The sequence below is a fragment of the Octopus bimaculoides genome, chromosome 3 (genome assembly GCF_001194135.2).
Source record: "Octopus bimaculoides isolate UCB-OBI-ISO-001 chromosome 3, ASM119413v2, whole genome shotgun sequence".
Lineage (NCBI taxonomy): Eukaryota > Metazoa > Mollusca > Cephalopoda > Octopoda > Octopodidae > Octopus > Octopus bimaculoides.
The window spans coordinates 52,277,339-52,286,711 of record NC_068983.1 but is presented as its reverse complement, the minus strand read 5'-3'; positions in this window follow the sequence as shown (position 1 = coordinate 52,286,711).

Sequence of the window (9,373 nt, the reverse complement as noted above, 5' to 3'; positions counted from 1 at the left end):
ACACACACACACACACACACACACACACACACACACATATATATATATATACACGATGGGATTCTTTCAATTCCCGTCTACCAAATCCACTCGCAAGGCTTTTGTTGGTCCAAGGCTGTAGCAGACACTTGTCCAAGATGCCGAGCAGTGAGAGTGAACCCGGAACCATGTGGTTGGCAAACAAGCTTCTTAACGCACAGCCACTTCTACGTGTATGTATATTGCTTTCCCCGCACATTTCATCATTATGGTTACTTGCATCAACTGTGGTGAGTGTTCAAAATGCAGCTGGATCCCTTGATTAACTGTTGTAGTTGCGCATACGATTACCCTTGAAATCTCACTACAGAATATGCAAATATCCACAACGGTGTAACAGACATAAGGAGCAAATGATATTAGCAGCATCCCTTGTTTATCTTGCTTTTTTTTTTTACTATATTCGTTTTCTATATCATAACCAGAAGTCTCATACTACTAATTACATAAGTACCTACACTAATTTACTGAAGTAGACTGAATGATTCTCTAAGTGAAACTTTAAATGCACCAGTAGCAGTCGGATATCTAACTGTACACACAAGAGACACTATATATTTTTCTTCATAACAAGAAACGTTTAGACTATAATACAATTTGCTTTAGAAATTCCGTTAAGTGTTTATAACACATTTCTAGCCTTATAGCTACTTACTCTAAAACACTTAGAATTTTCCTACAAACTTGGTTCACCCTGTGTAACTTTTATTCTAAAGAAACTATATCTTCTTTCATTTACGACGAAAATGCTTGTAGTAAAAATGAATCGACGCCAGGTAAATAACATGCAATCATTTCAAACCAATAGAAGAATTTCTATCAGAGAGCAAAACCTGCTAGAAATAGTAACCACATTCCCTCAGATCACAATCTGTAAGACTAGTAGCAAGATCATATTAGCTAATTTTGTCATTAAGATATTTAAAAGTGGAATGGTGGTAGGAGAAATTCCTCATTAACCATAATAGTCCTCAGCGAAGTTTATTGATAGTTACACAACAACAGCTTCAACTATGAATGATTTCATATACACTTGAAAGAGAAGTCTGTCATCTTAGCTACACTAGTCATGATGGAGAGGTTTATAAAAGGGAAATACATATCGGAGAAATTATGCTTCACTTAGAAATTGCAGCAGCTACTCAGAGTTATTGCAAGATTTGAATCCATATCTATTGCAACGTTCGAAATTCCTCTGTATCATCAATCACATGTGCTCTGCTCCTTGGTCTGTAAGCTTCACTTAGGAAGGGTTGCGAGCATTCTTTTCTTTTCTGCTCTAGGTACAAGGCTTGAAATTAGATCAGCCCCAGTACGCAACTGCTACTTAATTTCTCGAGCCCCGAAAGGATGAAAGGCAAAGTCGACTTCGGCAGAATTTGAACTCAGAACGTAAAGGCAGACGAAATACCGCTAAGAATTTTGCCCGGAGTGCTAACGTTTCTGCCAACTCGCCGCATTAGAAGGGATACGAGAATTGAACATCTAATGCTGTTGAGTTACATTAGGCATTCGTACAAGACAGCATAAATGTCCTTTCTAATATAGGCACAAGGCCTGAAATTTGGGGGAAGGGCGGGGACTAGTTGATTACATCAACCCCAGTGTTTTACTGATGCTTAGTTTATCAATCCCGATAAGATGAAGCGCAAAGACGACCTCGGTAGAATTTGAACTCAGAACGTATACCATAAAAATTAATTGACTGGAGTATTATTTCATCGAACTGGAGAATGCGGCCAGCAACGCTGCCATCGGCAGGAGTTTGAACTTTTGATCTAATGAGCCATATTTCGATATCCAATATAGTTTATTCACCGCTCTAATGAACCGCATATCTGCCAGTGCCTTTCGGTAGAATTTGGAAATTTCTACAAATTCATCATCTAATACGACTATGCTATACATGTATATATACATGCATAAATACACACACACGCACATGTTTTTTCTTTGTATGTATGCTTTTTTTTTCTTTGATTTCATTTAAGTTCTTAAGAGTTCAAACTAGTCGCTAATAAATCAAGACTTCTTGAGTTAAGAAAGGAGTCGGTGTTTGAAAATATGTTGTAGAGTTAATGTGTTGGTTGAGCTGTCGATGGTATATACCCAACTGTGTGTGTTTATTCTTTTAAAGAATCTTAGATGGAGAATTTTTGCAATATTTTACAAATCTTTTACAAATCTTTACTTTGCCTATAATATATTGGATTTGGAGAATCCACCTCAGTGTCCTTTGTCTTTTCTCCGAAACCTAATATTCCTAAGATTTTGCTGTAAATTTGTATGTACATAGCATAATGCACTTATGATGATAGGTACAATTTATAGAGAGGGTACAAGAGCTGTAAGTTCCGCATAAATTCACCATAATCTTCCTCTAATCTTTTTTTTACTGGACTTTCAATAGTACATTCACGTTCATGTATACATACGTGTTGTATGTATGTCATTATTCAGTTTTATTTCAAGATTTCTTGCAAATTGAGAAAGAGCTGTTTTCTAACCTAGATCTAAAGCTCCTTTACTGAAATTTCAACAACCCCAACAGGGTATATACATATATATATATATATATATATATATATATATATATATATATATATATATATATATGTATACTTGCAGATTTGTATGTTTTATGTATTCTCATGCATATAGTTGCGTATCTAGACATGCTCATGTATACTTAAATGATAAACTTCTGGAAAGTTTTACATAATTTTACATTCCCAGTGTTGGATTGGATCTGTAGTTTTCTCCTTTCTGGTTTTGAGAAGAGCAATTTCTCAAGATTGGTATTTAGGCTGTGTATTACATATCTCAATGCCCTGATAATTACAGGTATAAACCTGAACTTGTAATATAAATAAACTGTAGATTTCTCAATAGGTCAGCGTTGGTATTTTCTTTTTCACTAACGTTCAGCTGTATGTATAACGAGGGGGCAGCCATCATCATGTATGTATGTATGTGCAAGAGGTGTTGCAACATGGATGATGAACCTTCTAGAATTAGCTTACAATTCTCCATTCTAACATCACATTCTAACTTCTTGAAGAGAAATTACGGTTTTCTGCCTCCTTATATCACATCCTAATGTTTTGGTAGAAATAATAAAGGAAGAATCTAATGGCAATGATACGAACTGGTAAGAGAGTCGTGGATGGGACGCCTTCGGCCCTAAATTATTTTGGATCGCATGCGGCTGACATGTGTTTCAATAGCAGTACTAATAACTATTTCATAGTTATGAAGATAAGCTACATAACTCTAGCATGGCTGTATGGTTAAGTAGCTCGCTTTGTAAACATGTGGCTTCAGGTTCAGTCCAACTGCGTGGTATCTTGGGCAAATGTCTTCTATGATCCAGGACCGACAGAAACTTCGGTACTGAATTGGGTATAAAGTGTGTGGTAACCCATCGCATTTATATATGGATGTGCATGTATGAATGTGTATGTTTTTCTGCTTACCGTCCCTTGACACTCAGTATTGGTTTGTTTTCGTCCCTGTAATATGGTGCTTGGAACAAAAAACCCTCATAGAACAACACCAGACTTTGCAATAAAAAAACATAAATACTGGCGTCGATTTATTTTATAAAATCCTTCAGCGCGTTGCCCCAGCATGGCCTCAGTGTAATGATTGAAACAAATTAAAGGTACATTATACTACATTTCTCTTTAGATATTTTATTTGTAACACACTGCACCCATAGCATGTGGTTAATTAAATTTGGTGCCATTAAGTGTATGCTAAAGAAAAAGGATAAGATTCAGAAAAAAATAAAAAATAAAGAAAAACCCAGTGAGCTCCAGAAATTGACAAATTACAATACGACACAAATAAACCAAAAAAATGTGAATAAATATAAATAAATAAAAACTGAATGATAGCAAATGAACGTAGAAATGATACAGGAAGGAAACGAACCTCCCTGTTAATCCTATTTCCTTTAAGTTGAACTAAAGAACACCGTATATTGTAAATAAAAGAGACCATATCTAGGTTGAGATAGAAATCTGTTAGTTTTAATTTAAAAAAAAATGAAATAGAAGCAAAAGGTAGGAAAACAGAAGAAAAAGGTGTGTCAGGGGAGAGGAGAGAAATAGTTATTTCGTACTGAACTTGAATTGAATTAATAATAGTCACGTTGCCTGTGTTTAATTGTTAAAAATTGGATTTCACACGTCATCGTATATATTGGTTGGAGAAATAGTTTCTACTTTATACATACAAACAAACGATTCTTTTGGAAGAGGAAGGACGATAATAAGAAGCTGTTGGAACCGTGTCGTCTTCTTTTCTTCTTCCTCCATCTTCTTTTCTTCTTCTTCCATCTTCTTTTCTTCTTCTTCTTTCTTTTTCTTTTTCTTCTTCTTTTTTTTTCTTTTTTTTTCTTCTGATTTTTTTCTTCTTCTGATTTTTTCTTCGTTTTTCTGTTTTTTTCTTTCTTCTTTCTTTCTTTCTTTCTTTCTTTCTTTCTTCTTCCTTTCTTCTTTTCTGCTACTTCTGCATATCTTCCTGTTCTTGTTCCTCCTATTCCTCATCGCCGCAACACCAGCAGCAGCAACACCACGACCACCGCCGTCGTTATCTACATTTTCTTGTCTTCTTCCATTGTCATTATTAGCTTCTTGTCTCATCGAAGCTTTGTCTTTAAATACAACTCTGAATATTATTTTTATTAGTTTCTTTGCGTGTATTTTTGTTCTCTTCATTTCATGTCTCGCCATCTTTGTTGTTTTTGGTTATTTTGGAGACGATTCAAAGTTTAAACTTTAAAGAAGAAAAACAGGAAATAATTAATGGTCGTTCTTTTGTCATTGAGAAACATCCATTAATACTTATATAAGAAGGTCTACAGGAAGAAATCTTAAGAACGGTTATATTAATACAAAGCGAATTCAGAATTCATGGTCTGGGAGCCTAGCAGCATATCTGCATACTCTTTGGGAATCATTTGACTAATTAGAAATAAGATTCTTGTCCAAAATTGTAGCAACAAAAGGTAAGAATTCGATTCTACGGAACACAAAAGAATTTTTTTGTGTGTGGTACTGTGGTATGTTCATGTTTGAATCATTACAATAAATTATAAACTGCCTTCTAGTTGATTCTATCTATCTATCTATCTATCTATCTATCTATCTATCTTTTTTTCCTTCTTCCTTACTGCTTTTCATCATCCCCATCCTTCTTCGTCAACCCCTAATCTCTTCCACCTCCCCCTCTTCTTCTTTTTTCTTTCTTTCTTTCATTTCTGCTACTTCTGCATATCTTCCTGTTCCTGTCTGTCTATTTTTACTAGTCTAAGCTCCATAGCTGCAGCCATGTTGCGTTACACACACACTCATAGAAACAAACACATGCACACAGTCACGTATACGTATATATACGAGGCGCAGGCGTGGCTGTGAGGTAAGATGTTTGCTTCCCAACCATATGGTTCTGGGTTCAACCTCACTGCGTGAAACCTTAGGCAATAGTCTTCTAACATGGCCTGGGGATGGCCAGAGCCTTGTGAGCGGATTTGGTAGACAAAATCTGAAAGAACCTCGTCGTATATCAAGTTAGCCATCTGTCTGTCTGTCTGTCTGTGGCCATGGTGAAAGAATGTGTGTGGTAGACCCGAGCGAAAGGATTACAGACGAAAACTTACCTCTCTGGCCAATCGCTCATCAGCATTTTCAAGTACCACTTGAAAAGTAAGGTGAGAATGGAGAGGCAGGTTATTCTCGTGAAAGTTTCATTAACAGGTGGGTGAATGTAGCAAAGATGGTGCGTGCGAGTGACGATACCTCTTTGATCATGATCCGGTAAATCGAGAAAAATAAAAAGAGAGGGAGAGGGAGAGGGGGAGAGGGAGAGGGAGAGAGGGAGAGGGAGAGAGAGAGAGAGAGAGAGAGAGAGAGAGCATCTTGCTTTCATGTGTCTATTCCTGGTGAGGTTACCGTGGTCTTTTCCGTAGTCATAGCAATACCTTCTTAGAGACCTACGCAAGTTTGCAAAAAGTGTATGGAGAGGAGTGAATCAGCCGCACACAAGTGTACGAGTGGTTCAGATGTTTCCAAGATGACCGAAATAATGTCGATATTGATGAACGTTCTGGTAGACCCGCAACCAGCAGAACTGAGAAGAACATCGCAGATGTGCGTACACCCGAGAGGAAATCGTCGAATCACCATCCGTGATTATCAGAGGATATACAGATTAGTTACGGTTCAGTTCAGTCCATTATCACTGAAGATTTGGGTATGAAATAAGTGTCTGCCAAGCTTGTGTCAAAACCGCTATCAGCTGACCGAAAGGACAATCGGGTTTCAGTTGCACAAGATCTCGCTTGTGTCGAGAACGATGAAAACTGTGCGTAGGCTTCTGAGTATGTATCACAAAGATTTTTGGCAAACTTTGATGCAGATTTTCTGCTCAACTTACTCTGTCATGATCATTGCGACGATTACGCCCTACACCCCTTCCTTCCAATCACTGCTGTAAACAGTGAAATTGAGCGAGAACGGCAAATCTTAGAGCGCAAGCACAGCAGTGTTCGCGGTCAATCAGTACGAAGCAGCTTCACTCTGCGTGATTTAGCTTCGTTACTATAGCAACAGTCTGGATACTTATTAAAGAGCCCACATATATTAACAGAAAAATACTAACGTTATATTGCTGATTGCAACAATCTTATGCAGAGATAAAATGCAGCCCCTTATATGCATAGATACCAGGAGAAATGAGAAGATTAGGAGAATAGAATATGAATGCTTGTGTTGTGACAGATGTAAAAAAAGCATCTTCAATTCATTCAAAACGATAATAATTCAGTCAGCAGATTAAAATGCCTTTAAGTTACGTTGATTCCATTTTCTCATCATGTATCATTTTAGTAATTAAATCTTTTGAGTTAGAATGCCACGCCAATGTTTAATACCTTGCAGCGGTAATAATACGCAATGCACAATGAATTGAAAGACAATGTGAATATATATAATTTTGCACTTTCTACAATTCCCTTTTGGGAATTTCAACTACACATACATACTTATGTTGAGCAACATAATAACGAATCATTTTCACCGTAGTATGTAAATGAAATTATTCCATCTGAGACGAAAATATTATAGCACTAATCACAAATGTTAAAACTATTGGCATAAGATCATACATTTCTAGAGTAGGCAGAGAGGTCATTGAATCAATTCCAGAATATGACTAGTAACTTATTTTATCAACTATGGTAAAACAGGAAGAACCGAAATGATTTCGCTTCGAATATAAGTGATCAGAATGGCCGTTTCTATTCTGAGTTCATTCAGTTTGGGCTTACATTAATTGACTGCCCTATACCTGATTTATGGCCTTCTGACATAAACACAAAATAGTGTCTACGCAACACTTAGACGTAATAAAAATAGCAATCGAATCTTCTTAAAATCTCAACATACTGCAATAAAATATAAATGGAGAGAAAAGTGAATAGTGTATTCGAAATTACTCGACTAAATCTAATGAAACATGTGATTGTCACATTTGAATCTTGAACCAACTGTCCAAAAATTGCATGCGGGCTAAATCGTGGCTAAATCGATTACGACAACGAGGGTTCCAGATGATCCGATCAATGGAACAACCTTTGTATGCTTGCATGCACGCACGTGGCTGAGCACTCTTCAGACACGTATAGCCTTAACATACTTCGTGACACAGAATATAAAAAGTTTGGACCTTTGTATTAAAGATATGTTTCGTGCTTGCCAGGTGAGGGAACTGGGGTTACGTGAAATGAAGTGCCTTTCTCAAGACAAAACTCGATGCCGGAAACCGAACTCACGACCTCACGATCGTGAGCTGAATACTCTAGTCAGTAAGCCACACGTCTTCACAAAGAAAAGGTGCATCTGAGTCGCTCATATTTAGAGCGATCGCAAAGGTCAACCCACAGGAATGCAGTGGAAATGCCTCACTGGGGGAGAACCACCTTGCTGATCATGGGTTATTCCTGTGCCGCATAAATAAAATCAACAGTATTTACAATTGTAAGATCGTAAGATTGTGGTTTGATTCCTGGATGGGGCAACGCATTGTGTTCTTAAGAAAATAACTTCATTTCACGTTGCTCCAGTCCTCTCAGCTGGCAAAAATATGTAATTCTCTGATGGACTAGCGTCTTATCCAGTAGGGTGGGAAACCGAGAAATCAGCACTATGAATCTATGTGACTCGAGAAGGATCTTTATCGTTATCCTTAGATGATGAGAATAACAGAAAAGCGTGGATGTGAGTAAATTTCATCCGTGGTTTGGAAAGACTGATTAAAAGATGGGTACCGAAACCTTTTTTCTGGGTCCGGAAAGAGAAGTCAATGACGATGAAACCTATCCACGAGGGGCCTTAGCTGCATATTGGTCAGATTTCTATGGGATGTAACAGTGATGTCATCATGTGTATAGTGACGATGTCTTCATAATGTTACAGTAAACAAGATAGAAAAAGGTGGGACGATACTTTCAGGAGTGACCGTGTGGTAAGAAGCTTGTTTCTCAACCACATGGTTTCGGGCTCGGTCTCACTGCGTGGTACCTTGGGCAAGTGTCCTCTACTATTGCCTCGGGCCGACCAAAGCCTTGTGAGTGGATTTGGCAGGCGGAAACTGAAAGAAGCCATTCGTATAAGTATACAGATATGTATTTGTGTGTCTGTTTTTGTCCTCCCAACGTCACTTGACAACTGTGTTTTTTACGTCCAGTAAACTAGCGGTTCGCCAGAAGATAGCAATAGAATAAGTACTAAGCTTACGAAGAATAAGTCCTGGGGCCGATTCGTTCGACAAAAAGCAGTGCTCCAGCATGGCCGCAGTCAAATGACTGAAACAAGTAAAAGAATAAAATATCTCTTCATTGATCTGAGAGTCAACTTAAGGAGATTTGGAGAGATGGAAGTTTAGGCTTAGTTATCAAGATTTGTAGACAAAAAAGAATTTAATAAGATTTATTGTAATTACCGTAATGACGCGTTTGATGTAAATGGAAATTAGTTCAAAAAAATACTTAACATTGGCTGAAAGGTTTAGTATATTTACTAGGTAAGGTCAGTTAGTCAACGCAACATGTAAATTTTAAAGTTTTACTGTCATCAGAGAAAACTTTAATATCAACATATTGTTCTAGATGGCTTTACATTATATTCATATATACATATCATATATAATACACATACGCATGTGCACGCCACACCCACCCACTGACCCATGTATATACGTATATACAGCTTTATATATATATACACACATACATATGTATATAAAGAGTAAGAGAGGAGAGAGAGAGAGA